Genomic DNA, 12784 nt, shown 5'->3' with positions numbered 1-12784 from the left:
GGAGTCCCTTAAGTCTGTCTTCTCTCCTCCACCTTTTACACTTGTGTTTGTTTTACGTATAATGGCCAGGGTTTTTAGTTGTACTTACTAGGAGGATTAGGGAAAATACGTCTACTCCATCTTCCCAGAAATGGAAGTCCCTGTGTAACTTTAGAAACATTAGCTTATTTAAATACTTGCAGTGTAATAACGAACAAGCTCAGAGAGCTTAAGTAACTTGCCCAAGAGCCTGTTTTCGGACCTGATACCTACAGTTTATATACCCTCACTCACGATGCTTCTTTGCCAATAACGGTAACCGCCTTTATGGAACTCCATGCATCCCGGTCAGTGTCCCAGTTGCCTCCACATACTGTGTAGCTGGGTCCTTATTTATTTATTTAGCCTCTCTAATAACTTTGGTATCTACATTTTGTTAACCTATTTCTATATGCCTGTGCTGTTGTGATGCCCTAATGGTCGGCACTGGGATGATCCTGTCTTTATAATGGGACCCTGCTATTAAACCCCTATGGTGACGGCCAGCACACTCCCACAGAAGGGTAGAGATTCAGGCTTTCTGAAAATACAGTTAGTACGTAGCAGAATTTGACCCTCACATGTTACATATTTTACGCGATACCTTTTTCGTCTGTCTGTTTTTAATCAAAAAGTTATTTTGCATTTGTTATCCACAAGCCAGCAGGCACTGGGGCCCCAAGCTCGTCAACAATGCAAGGGGCTCCCTTGTCAGACTCTTCTCCTCTCTTTGGTTGGTCATTGTTGGCAAAACCACATGAAAAAAACAAAACAAAAACAAAAACGTGGCTTTGCTATGGGCCGGGCTGGTGAGGTTGCCAGCAGATGGCTTAAAGCATCTAACTACCTGCCCTGATGTAGTGAAAATCGGATTTCTGAATAAGAATGCTCGATGTTTTATTGGTCTGGGCTTTAATTATCTTACAATGTAATGGGAGAAAAAGCGAGAGCCTTTCATTTTCCACTGGTGACTGTCATTTTGCAGACCTTTCTGACGCTTGCTTGGGAGGGAGAAACTGCTTCTACTGGTCACTGGAGCAGCCTGCGGCCCCTGCGTGAATAAAACATGCCGGGTAATTTCTGTGATGTGGCCAACACACATGTATGTAGAATCGATGCTTATTATCCCGTCAATTAACAGAGATAATTAAAAAGATTTTAAGCTTTGTGATTGTCGGGAATCCCCCACTCACGAAGAGGGTCTCTAATTTCTTTGGTTAATCCTTGGGTTCTTAATTTAGGATTTTAATGCCCACAGGGAGAAGGAATCAGACGAAAATGCTCAGCTCCAGAAAATATGCTTAAAGAGGTTTGACGTTCGAAAGACTGAAGGAATTGTTCATCCTGACGATGAAATGCTTGCTTGTATTTTCCTGAGATGGTAGCTTAGGCGGGGAAAAGGCTTGCTTTCAAAGTCATCTGAGAGTGTTTAATGATATACATTCAAACTTTTATTTTTTGAATAAATACCACATTTTCAGGCTTTAAACCAAACATATAAAAGGCAGAGAGTAAAAATTTCCTTGCTATTACTGTGCCTCATTTCTCCAGTTTTTTTCTTTCCCCTTATAACCACCTTCATCTGAATTAGTTAGAAAGTCTGAATTTTTTTTTTTTTTTCCCTCAAAAAATCCCGTGCATGGTTCTCATACAGAATCGCGATTGTCTTACGTCCTTTAGGGGACCAGACACAGAATAAGTGAGGACATAAATCCCGAACTATAAAACCAAGGATCCAGGGGAGACATGATAGAGTGATGTTTTCCCCTCTCTCTCCCTTGTGGACCTTTCAGAGGCTGTGTGCCTGCTGCCTGATTTCTAATAAGCCACTTTCTGTGTTTCCGAGAGCGGGAGAAGTCATGGCACTGCTCAGCTCAATAACTGGGAGTGTTTTGAGCCTTTGCTATTATCCTGGTGGGGATCTTGGCCGTCCCCTCCCCTGTTTCCTTTACTCATTTTTTTTTTTATATTGAAGTATGGTTGATTTACATAGTTGTGTTAGTTTCTGCTGTACAGCAAAGCGATTGTTACACAAATATATACATTCTTTTTTTTCATATTCTTTTCCATTATGGTTTATCATGGGGTACTGAATATAGTTACCTGTGTTATACAGTAGGACCTTGTTGCTCATCCATTCTATATATGATAGCTTACTTATCTACTCCTGACCTGCCCCAGGAAATTGCAGGGCTCAGCCTTCATTCAGGCCTTTCTTTTTCTCAGTTTATGTCTCCAGCACATGAATTTTCAAACCCAACAGAAGCTTTTTTCTAGGCTGGTGTTAGAGTTTGAGACAAATCTGCACTGAAGAAGTAAAATACAATATGATATAAATCTCCACTGGTGCTTCTGTGCTGAAGGGAATGTGATTTAACCTGGAGAGACTTGCATTCCCAGAATACTCGCAAGATCTATTTTCCTTTAGCACTTTTGTTTTACTCTATTTTGGACCACCTTCTCACCATAGTGTGTATATGGGGTTTAAATAGATGGTGTTGATCAAACTGTCCTTTTAAAACTTGAAACAGCTGGCAATATGTCTTCCTAGTGGTATGTTTGAAATTGGACGGATACAAATAAAGCAAGTTGTAAACAGAAATGGCCAATGTTGAGCCCAGCAGAGATATTAATAAACTGAAGAATCTATTTGGGGGGTTCTAATTTCCCTAACACAGTATATTTCCTCCTGAGCTCTGACTCTGGGAAGTGGGGCATCAGCAAGTTGCCTTGAACCCCTTAGCGCCTGTCATGGTGATAAATTGTTACACAGCATGTCTGCTTGAGCAAATCCCACTAGCAATTTTAAGTTGCTAAGCCCTTTGTAGGATTCACAGAGCACAGAATATACCTAAAAATAACACCTAAATAAAAATGAGCTGATACCTCAGTTACCTCCGCCTATCACTGACACCACTTATCAGCAAGAATTCTTATCTATTCGTACACTCTGAGATCACCTCTTTTCAAATATCTAATTTAGAACAAGTGTTACTTTTGGAAGGAACACACTTTGGAATCATTTCTTTATAGTTGCATGAGTCCGAAGAGATTCTTGCTTTATATATATATGTCCATCCATTCATCGATCCATCCATTTACAGAGTCATTCATCATTTGACGTTCATTAACCAACACAGGTTGGGTGCCAATTGTGTACCAGGCACTGTGTCAACGGCTTAGGGCTATCTAAACGCAATAAAGTTAACTGAAAGTAAAAATTCAGTTCCTTCGTCATATTTTAAGTGATTAATAGCCACATGTGGCTAGAGGTTACCATATTGGACAGTACAGAAGTTGAATGTCTTTATCACTGTAGAAATTGTTGTTGGACAGCACTGCACTAGATTTTAAATCCTGTGTCGATAGAGAATGTGTCAACTTTGTTTACTGCTGTATTTTGGGTATTAAGCACAGTACTTAGCATACGGGTACTCAATAAACATGAATCGATTGATTGTTTAATTGGCTGAGAGGCTGTTTTGTGAGGAGAGTCAGCTCCACTCAAAAAATGAACTGAGGCTGCATAGTTATGTGTAGATAAAAAACATTCAAAACTTCTCTCTTATCTGTGTCTTTCTAAAAGCTAAATCTGTACCGTCTGTGCTATTTCAGATGGGAATGATCTGAAACACCTGAACGATTTAATAGCTTTCATGTTTCCTTGGCAGTCCTTTCCCTGAACGGTTTCATGTTCCAGAATTTCCAAACAGTTGAGACTAAGCAAGTCGAGACATGCTCAGGTTTGTATGTTTTCAGCAATGGATGGAGTTGGTGCTTTTCCTAAAGGCCTCTAAGCATGAGAAAAGGCCTAGCTATAAATTCAGTGAATATAAAATGTTTAGTAATCATACACTGTCACTAAAAGAAATAGCTTAAGTGTTTAAGAGCTTCTACTCCAGATCACAGAGATCTGGATTTGAATCGTGGCTTCACCACTTAAAACCAATAGCATAAAAGTCCTAGTTTATTTCCTGACATCACACTATAAGGTGAGTACTACTGTTACTCTCATTAAAAAAGAAAAAGGAAACTGAAGCAGAGAGGGGTTAAACTACTTGCCCAAGGTCACACAGCTAATAGTTGTGGTGGAGATGTGGGTGAAACCCAGGTAGTCTGATTCCAAGGTCAGTTTTTTTTTTAACTACAGTACTCCCATGTGTCTGATCTTGACTTCTTTGTGCCTCAGTTTCCTCATCTGTAAAATAGGGATAATGCTACCTAGCTCACATGAATTGTTGCAAAGATAAAACTCTTGGGCACAGTATCTGCCAGCTACTGTTGGAGTTGTTTTCTCTTAAAGGAAGGTATTCATTAAGAAAAACAGTCTCATCACAAAATAAATATATAAACAACAAGGTTATAACAGTTTTCTTTTACCTATGAGACTGACAAAAACTGAAAATGAGATAACATCCTCATTTGGCTAGGGAGAGGTAAAAATGTATGCCTGGGAGCTTCCGGGAAGATGGCGGAAGAGTAAGACGCGGAGATCACCTTCCTCCCCACAGATACACCAGAAATACATCTACACGTGGAACAACTCCTACAGAACACCTACTGAAGGCTGGCAGAAGACCTCAGACCTCCCAAAAGGCAAGAAACCCCCCACGTACCTGGGTAGGGCAAAAGAAAAATGAAAAAACAGAGACCAAAGGATAGGGACGGGGCCTGCACCAGTGGGAGGGAGCTGTGAAGGAGGAAAAGTTTCCACACACTCAAGCCCCTTCGCGGGCGGAGACTGCGGGAGGCGGAGGGGGAACGCTTCGGAGCCGCGGAGGAGAGCACAGCAATAGGGGTGCGGAGGGCAAAGCGGAGAGATTCCCGCACAGAGAATCAGGGCCGACCAACACTCACCAGCTCAAGAGGCTTGTCTCCTCACCGCCGGGGCGGGCGGGGCAGGGAGTTGAGGCTCGGGTTTCGGTCGGAGCGGAGCGCCGGGAGAGGACTGGGGTTGGCGGCGTGCACACAGCCTGAAGGGGTTAGTGCGTCACAGCTGGCCGGGAGGGAGTCCAGGGAAAAGTCTGGAGCTGCCGAAGAGGCAAGAGACTTTTTCTTCCCTCTTTGTTTCCTGGTGCGCGAGGAGAGGGGATTAAGAGCGCTGCTTAAAGGAGCTCCAGAGCCGGGCGCGAGCCGCGGCTAAAAGCGCGGACCCCAGAGACGGGCATGAGACGCTAAGGCTGCTGCTGCCACCACCAAGAAGCCTGTGTGCGAGCACAGGTCACTATCCACACCCCTCTTCCGGGTAGCCTGTGCAGCCCGCCACCGCCAGGGTCCCGGGATCCAGGGACAACTTCCCTGGGAGAACGAACGGCGCGCCTCAGGCTGGTGCAACGTCACGCCGGCCTCTGCCGCCGCAGGCCCGCCCCGCGCTCCGTGCCCCTCCCTCCCCCCCCGGCCTGAGTGAGCCAGAGTTCCCGAATCAGCGGCTCCTTTAACCCTGTCCTGTCTGAGCGAAGAACAGATGCCGTCCTGCGACCTACACGCAGAGGCGGGGCCAAATCCAAAGCTGAGACACGGGAGCTGTGAGAACAAAGAAGAGAAACGGAAATCTCTCCCAGCAGCCTCAGAAGCAGCGGATTAAAGCTCCACAATCAACTTGATGTACCCTGCATCTGTGGAATACATGAATAGACAACGAATCATCCCAAATTAAGGAGGTGGACTTTGAGAGCAAGATTTTTGATTTTTTTCCCCTCTTCCTCTTTTTGTAAGTGTGTATGCCTCTATGTGAGATTTTGTCTGTATAGCTTTGCTTCCACCATTTGTTCTAGGGTTCTATCTATCCGTTTTTTTTTTGTTTGTTTGTTTTGTTTTTTTTCTTAATAATTATTTTTTAATTTTAATAACTTTATTATATTTTATCTTACTTTATTTTACTTTTCCTCTTTCTTTCTTTTTTTCCTTCCTTTCTTCCTTCCTCCCTCCCTCCCTCCCTTCTTCCTTCCTTCCTTCCTTTCTTTCTTTCTTTCTACTTCTACTAATTCTTTCTTTCTACTTTTTCTGTGTTTTATTCTGAGCCATGTGGATGAAAGGCTCTTGGTGCTGCAGTCAGGAGTCAGTGCTGTGCCTCTGATGTGGGAGAGCCAACTTCAGGACACTGGTCCACAAGAGACCTCCCAGCTCCACATAATATCAAACGGCGAAAATCTCCCAGAGATCTCCATCTCAACACCAGCACCCAGCTTCACTCAAAGACCAGCAAGCTGCAGTGCTGGACACCCTATGCCAAACAACTAGCAAGACAGGAACACAACCCCACACATTAGCAGAGAGGCTGCCTAAAATCATAATAAGGTCACAGACACCCCAAAACACACCACCAGACGTGGACCTGCCCACCAGAAAGACAAGATCCAGACTCATCCACCAGAACACAGCCACTAGTCCCCTCCACCACGAAGCCTACACAACCCACTGAACCAACCTTAGCCACTGGGGACAGACACCAAAAACAACGGGAACTACGAACCTGCAGCCTGCAAAAAGGAGACCCCAAACACAGTAAGATAAGCAAAATGAGAAGACAGAAAAACACACAGCAGTTGAAGGAGCAAGATAAAATCCCACCAGACCTAATGAATGAAGAGGAAATAGGCAGTCTACCTGAAAAAGAATTCAGAATAATGATAGTAAAGATGATCCAAAATCTTGGAAATACAATGGACAAAATGCAAGAAACATTTAACAAGGACCTAGAAGAACTAAAGGTGAAACAAACAACGATGAACAACACAATAAATGAAATCAAAAATACTCTAGGGCTTCCCTGGTGGCGCAGTGGTTGAGAGTCCGCCTGCCGATGCAGGGGAGACAGGTTTGTGCCCCGGTCTGGGAGGATCCCACATGCCGCGGAGCGGCTGGGCCTGTGAGCCATGGCCGCTGGGCCTGTGCGTCTGGAGCCTGTGCTCTGCAATGTGAGAGGCCACGGCAGTGAGAGGCCCGCGTACCGCAAAAAACAAAAAAAACCAAAAAAACAAAAAAACCCAAAACTCTAGATGGGATCAATAGCAGAATAACTGAGACAGAAGAAGGGATAAGTGACCTGGAAGATAAAATAGTGGAAATAACTACTGCAGAGCAGAATAAAGAAAAAAGAATGAAAAGAACTGAGGACAGTCTCAGAGACCTCTGGAACAACATTAAACACACCAACATTCAAATTATAGGGGTTCCAGAAGAAGAAGAGGAAAAGAAAGGGACTGAGAAAATATTTGAAGAGATTATAGTTGAAAACTTCCCTAATATGGGAAAGGAAATAGTTAACCAAGTCCAGGAAGCACAGAGAGTCCCATACAGGATAAATTCAAGGAGAAATACGCCGAGACACATATTAATCAAACTGTCAAAAATTAAATACAAAGAAAACATATTAAAAGCAGCAAGGGAAAAACAACAAATAACACACAAGGGAATCCCCATAAGGTTAACAGCTGATCTTTCAGCAGAAACTCTGCAAGCCAGAAGGGACTGGCAGGACATATTTAAAGTGATGAAGGAGAAAAACCTGCAACCAAGATTACTCTACCCAGCAAGGATCTCATTCAGATTTGATGGAGAAATTAAAACCTTTACAGACAAGCAAAAGCTGAGAGAGTTCAGCACCACCAAACCAGCTTTACAACAACTGCTAAAGGAACTTCTCTAGGCAAGAAACACAAGAGAAGGAAAAGACCTACAACAATGAACCCAAAACAATTAAGAAAATGGGAATAGGAACATACATATCGAAAATTACCTTAAATGTAAATGGAGTAAATGCTCCCACCAAAAGACACAGATTGGCTGAATGGATACAAAAACAAGACCCATATATTTGCTGTCTACAAGAGACCCACTTCAGACCTAGAGACACATACAGACTGAAAGTAAGGGGATGGAAAAAGATATTTCATGCAAATGGAAACCAAAAGAAAGCTGGAGTAGCAATTCTCATATCAGACAAAATAGACTTTAAAATAAAGACTATTAGAAGAGACAAAGAAGGACACTACATAATGATCAAAGGATCGATCCAAGAAGAAGATATAAACTGTAAATATTTATGCACCCAACATAGGAGCACCTCAATACATAAGGCAAATACTAACAGCCATAAAAGGGGAAATCGACAGTAACACATTCATAGTAGGGGACTTTAACACCCCACTTTCACCAATGGACAGATCATCCAAAATGAAAATAAATAAGGAAACACAGCTTTAAATGATACATTAAACAAGATGGACTTAATTGATATTTATAGGACATTGCATCCAAAAACAACAGAATACACATTTTTCTCAAGTGCTCATGGAACATTCTCCAGGATAGATCATATCTTGGGTCACAAGTCAAGCTTTGGTAAATTTAAGAAAATTGAAATCGTGTCAAGTATCTTTTCCGACCACAACGCTATGAGACTAGATATCAATTACAGGAAAAGATCTGTAAAAAATACAAACACATGGAGGCTAAACAATACACTACTTAATAACGAAGTGATCACTGAAGAAATCAAAGAGGAAATTAAAAAATACCTAGAAACAAATGACAATGGAGACACGACAACCCAAAATCTATGGGATGCAGCAAAAGCAGTTCTAAGAGGGAAGTTTATAGCAATACAATCCTACCTTAAGAAACAGGAAGCATCTCGAATAAACAACCTAACCTTGCACCTAAAGCAATTAGAGAAAGAACAACAAAAAAACCCCAAAGTTAGCAGAAGGAAAGAAATCATAAAAATCAGATAAGAAATAAATGAAAAAGAAATGAAGGAAATGATAGCAAAGATCAATAAAACTAAAAGCTGGTTCTTTGAGAAGATAAACAAAATTGATAAACCAATAGCCAGACTCATCAAGAAAAAAAGGGAGAAGACTCAAATCAATAGAATTAGAAATGAAAAAGGAGAAGTAACAACTGACACTGCAGAAATACAAAAGATCATGAGAGATTACTACAAGCAACTCTATGCCAATAAAATGGACAACCTGGAAGAAATGGACAAATTCTTAGAAATGCACAACCTGCCAAGACTGAATCAGGAAGAAACAGAAAATATGAACAGACCAATCACAAGCACTGAAATTGAAACTGTGATTAAAAATCTTCCAACAAACAAAAGCCCAGGACCAGATGGCTTCACAAGCGAATTCTATCAAACATTTAGAGAAGAACTAACACCTATCCTTCTCAAACTCTTCCAAAATATAGCAGAGGGAAGAACACTCCCAAACTCATTCTATGAGGCCACCATCACCTTGATACCAAAACCAGACAAGGATGTCACAAAGAAAAAAAACTACAGGCCAATATCACTGATGAACATAGATGCAAAAATCCTGAACAAAATACTAGCAAACAGAATCCAACAGCACATTAAAAGGATCATACACCATGATCAAGTGGAGTTTATTCCAGGAATGCAAGGATTCTTCCATATACACAAAACAATCAATGTGATAAACCATATTAACAAATTGAAGGAGAAAAACCATATGATCATCTCAATAGATGCAGAGAAAGCTTTCGACAAAATTCAACACCCATTTATGATAAAAACCCTGCAGAAAGTAGGCATAGAGGGAACTTTCCTCAACATAATAAAGGCCATATATGACAAACCCACAGCCAACATCGTTCTCAATGGTGAAAAACTGAAAGCATTTCCATTAAGATCAGGAACAAGACAAGGTTGCCCACTCTCACCACTCTTATTCAACATAGTTTTGGAAGTTTTAGCCACAGCAATCAGAGAAGAAAAGGAAATAAAAGGAATCCAAATTGGAAAAGAAGAAGTAAAGCTGTCACTGTTTGCAGATGACATGATACTATACATAGAGAATCCTAAAGATGCTACCAGAAAACTACTAGAGCTAATCAATGAATTTGGTAAAGTAGCAGGATACAAAATTAATGCACAGAAATCTCTGGCATTCCTATACACTAATGATGAAAAATCTGAAAGTGAAATCAAGAAAACACTCCCATTTACCACTGCAACAAAAAGAATAAAATATCTAGGAATAAACCTACCTAAGGAGACAAAAGACCTGTATGCAGAAAACTATAAGACACTGATGAAAGAAATTAAAGAGGATACAAATGGATGGAGAGATATACGATGTTCTTGGATTGGAAGCATCAACATTGTGAAAATGACTCTACTACCCAAAGCAATCTACAGATTCAATGCAATCCCTATCAAACTACCACTGGTATTTTTCACAGAACTAGAACAAAAAATTTCACAATTTGTATGGAAACACAAAAGACCCTGAATAGCCAAAGTAATCTTGAGAACGAAAAACGGAGCTGGAGGAATCAGGCTCCGTGACTTCAGACTATACTACAAAGCTACCATAATCAAGACAGTATGGTACTGGCACAAAAACAGAAAGATAGATCAATGGAACAGGATAGAAAGCCCAGAGATAAACCTATGCACATATGGTCACCTTATCTTTGAAAAAGGAGGCAGGAATGTACAGTGGAGAAAGGACAGCCTCTTCAGTAAATGGTGCTGGGATAACTGGACAGGTACATGTAAAAGTATGAGATTAGATCACTCCCTAACACCATACACAAAAATAAGCTCAAAATGGATTAAAGACATAAATGTAAGGCCAGACACTATCAAACTCTTAGAGGAAAACATAGGCAGAACACTCTATGACATAAATCACAGCAAGATCCTTTCTGACCCACCTCCCAGAGAAATGGAAATAAAAACAAAAATAAACAAATGGGACCTAATGAAACTTCAAATCTTGTGCACAGCAAAGGAAACCATAAACAAGACGAAAAGACAACCCTCAGAATGGGAGAACATATTTGCAAATGAAGCAACTGACAAAGGATTAATCTCCAAAATTTATAAGCAGCTCATGCAGCTCAATAACAACAACAACAACAAAAAAAACCCAATCTAAAAATGGGCAGAAGACCTAAATAGACATTTCTCCAAAGAAGATATACAGACTGCCAACAAACACATGAAAGAATGCTCAACATCATTAATCATTAGAGAATGCAAATCAAAACTACAATGAGATATCATCTCACACCAGTCAGAATGGCCATCATCAAAAAATCTAGAAACAATAAATGCTGGAGAGGGTGTGGAGAAAAGGGAACCCTCTTGCACTGTTGGTGGGAATGTAAATTGATACAGCCACTGTGGAGAACAGTATGGAGGTTCCTTAAATATCTACAAATAGAACTACCATATGACCCAGCAATCTCACTACTGGGCATATACCCTGAGAAAACCATAATTCAAAAAGAGTCATGTACCAAAATGTTCATTGCAGCTCTATTTACAATAGCCTGGAGATGGAAACAACCTAAGTGTCCATCATTGGATGAATGGATAAAGAAGATGTGACACATATATACAATGGAATATTACTCAGCCATAAAAAGAAACGAAATTGAGCTATTTGTAATGAGGTGGATAGACCTAGAGTCTGTCATACAGAGTGAAGTAAGTCAGAAAGAGAAAGACAAATACCATATGCTAACACATATAATATGGAATTTAAGAAAAAAAATGTCATGAAGAACCTAGGGGTAAGACTGGAATAAAGACACAGACCTACTAGAGAATGGACTTGAGGATATGGGGAGGGGGAAGGGTAAGCTGTGACAAAGCGAGAGAGAGGCATGGACATATATACACTACCAAACGTAAGGTAGATAGCTAGTGGGAAGCAGCCGCATAGCACAGGGAGATCAGCTCGCTGCTTTGTGACCGCCTGGAGGGGTGGGATCGGGAGGGTGGGAGGGAGGGAGACGCAAGAGGGAAGAGATATGGGAACATATGTATATGTATAACTGATTCACTTTGTTATAAAGCAGAAACTAACACACCATGGTAAAGCAATTATACTCCAATAAAGATGTTAAAAAAATATTTACCTCTTGTAGTTATCATTATCTGTAAAAAAAAAAAAAAAAAAGGTATGCCTGTACATTGCTGGTGGGAGTATAAATGATGTAACCTCTAGGGAGGTTATATCAATTATAGGGAAGGAATTGGAAATATCTATGAAGATTAAGAATATACATATCTTTTGGCCCAAGAAACCCACTCCCATAAATTTATCTTTTAGATATTCTTGCAAATGTGCTCAAAGATATGTGTTCAAGGATATCAGTTGCTGTGATACTTGATGTAGCAGAAGATTGATCTAATAGTAGAGAATTGATTTGGTAGAGAATAAACCAGGGCTTGGCACACTTTTTCTGTAAAGGGCCAGACAGTAAACGTTTTAGGCTTTGTGGGTCACAAGGTCTCTGTCATAGTGTGAAAGCAGCCATAGACAATGTACAAACGAATGGCCATGGCTGTGTTCCCATAAAACGTGACTTACCAAAACAGGGAGTTGACTGCATTTGGCTGTGGGCTATCATTTGCTCACTCCTGGTCTGGATAAATCATGGTATGTCCACGCAAGGGAATATTATGCAGCCATTAAAAGGAATATGGAGCAACCTCTAAGATATACTATTCAGTGGAAGAATCCCGATTTGGCAAGCATCTACAGAGTAACGACCACGTGCCAGACACTATTCTAAGTGCTTTACGTGCATTAACTCATTCATATTCACAGTTACCCTGTGAGGTAGGTAGTTACGACTGCTATTACCCCTATTTTACAGATGAGGAAACCAAAGCAGGGCACATTAAGAAACATGGTCAGCTTCCCACAACTAATATGTGTTGGAGTCAGGATTCAAACCACAATTTGAAACCCAAGACCAAGACAGGCTGTCTTCT

Source organism: Delphinapterus leucas, chromosome 10 (genome assembly GCF_059928025.1).
Source record: "Delphinapterus leucas isolate spDelLeu-1000000601 "Yukka" chromosome 10, BTC_Dleu_Yukka2, whole genome shotgun sequence".
NCBI lineage: Eukaryota > Metazoa > Chordata > Mammalia > Artiodactyla > Monodontidae > Delphinapterus > Delphinapterus leucas.
Note: the sequence above shows the minus strand (reverse complement) of the source record.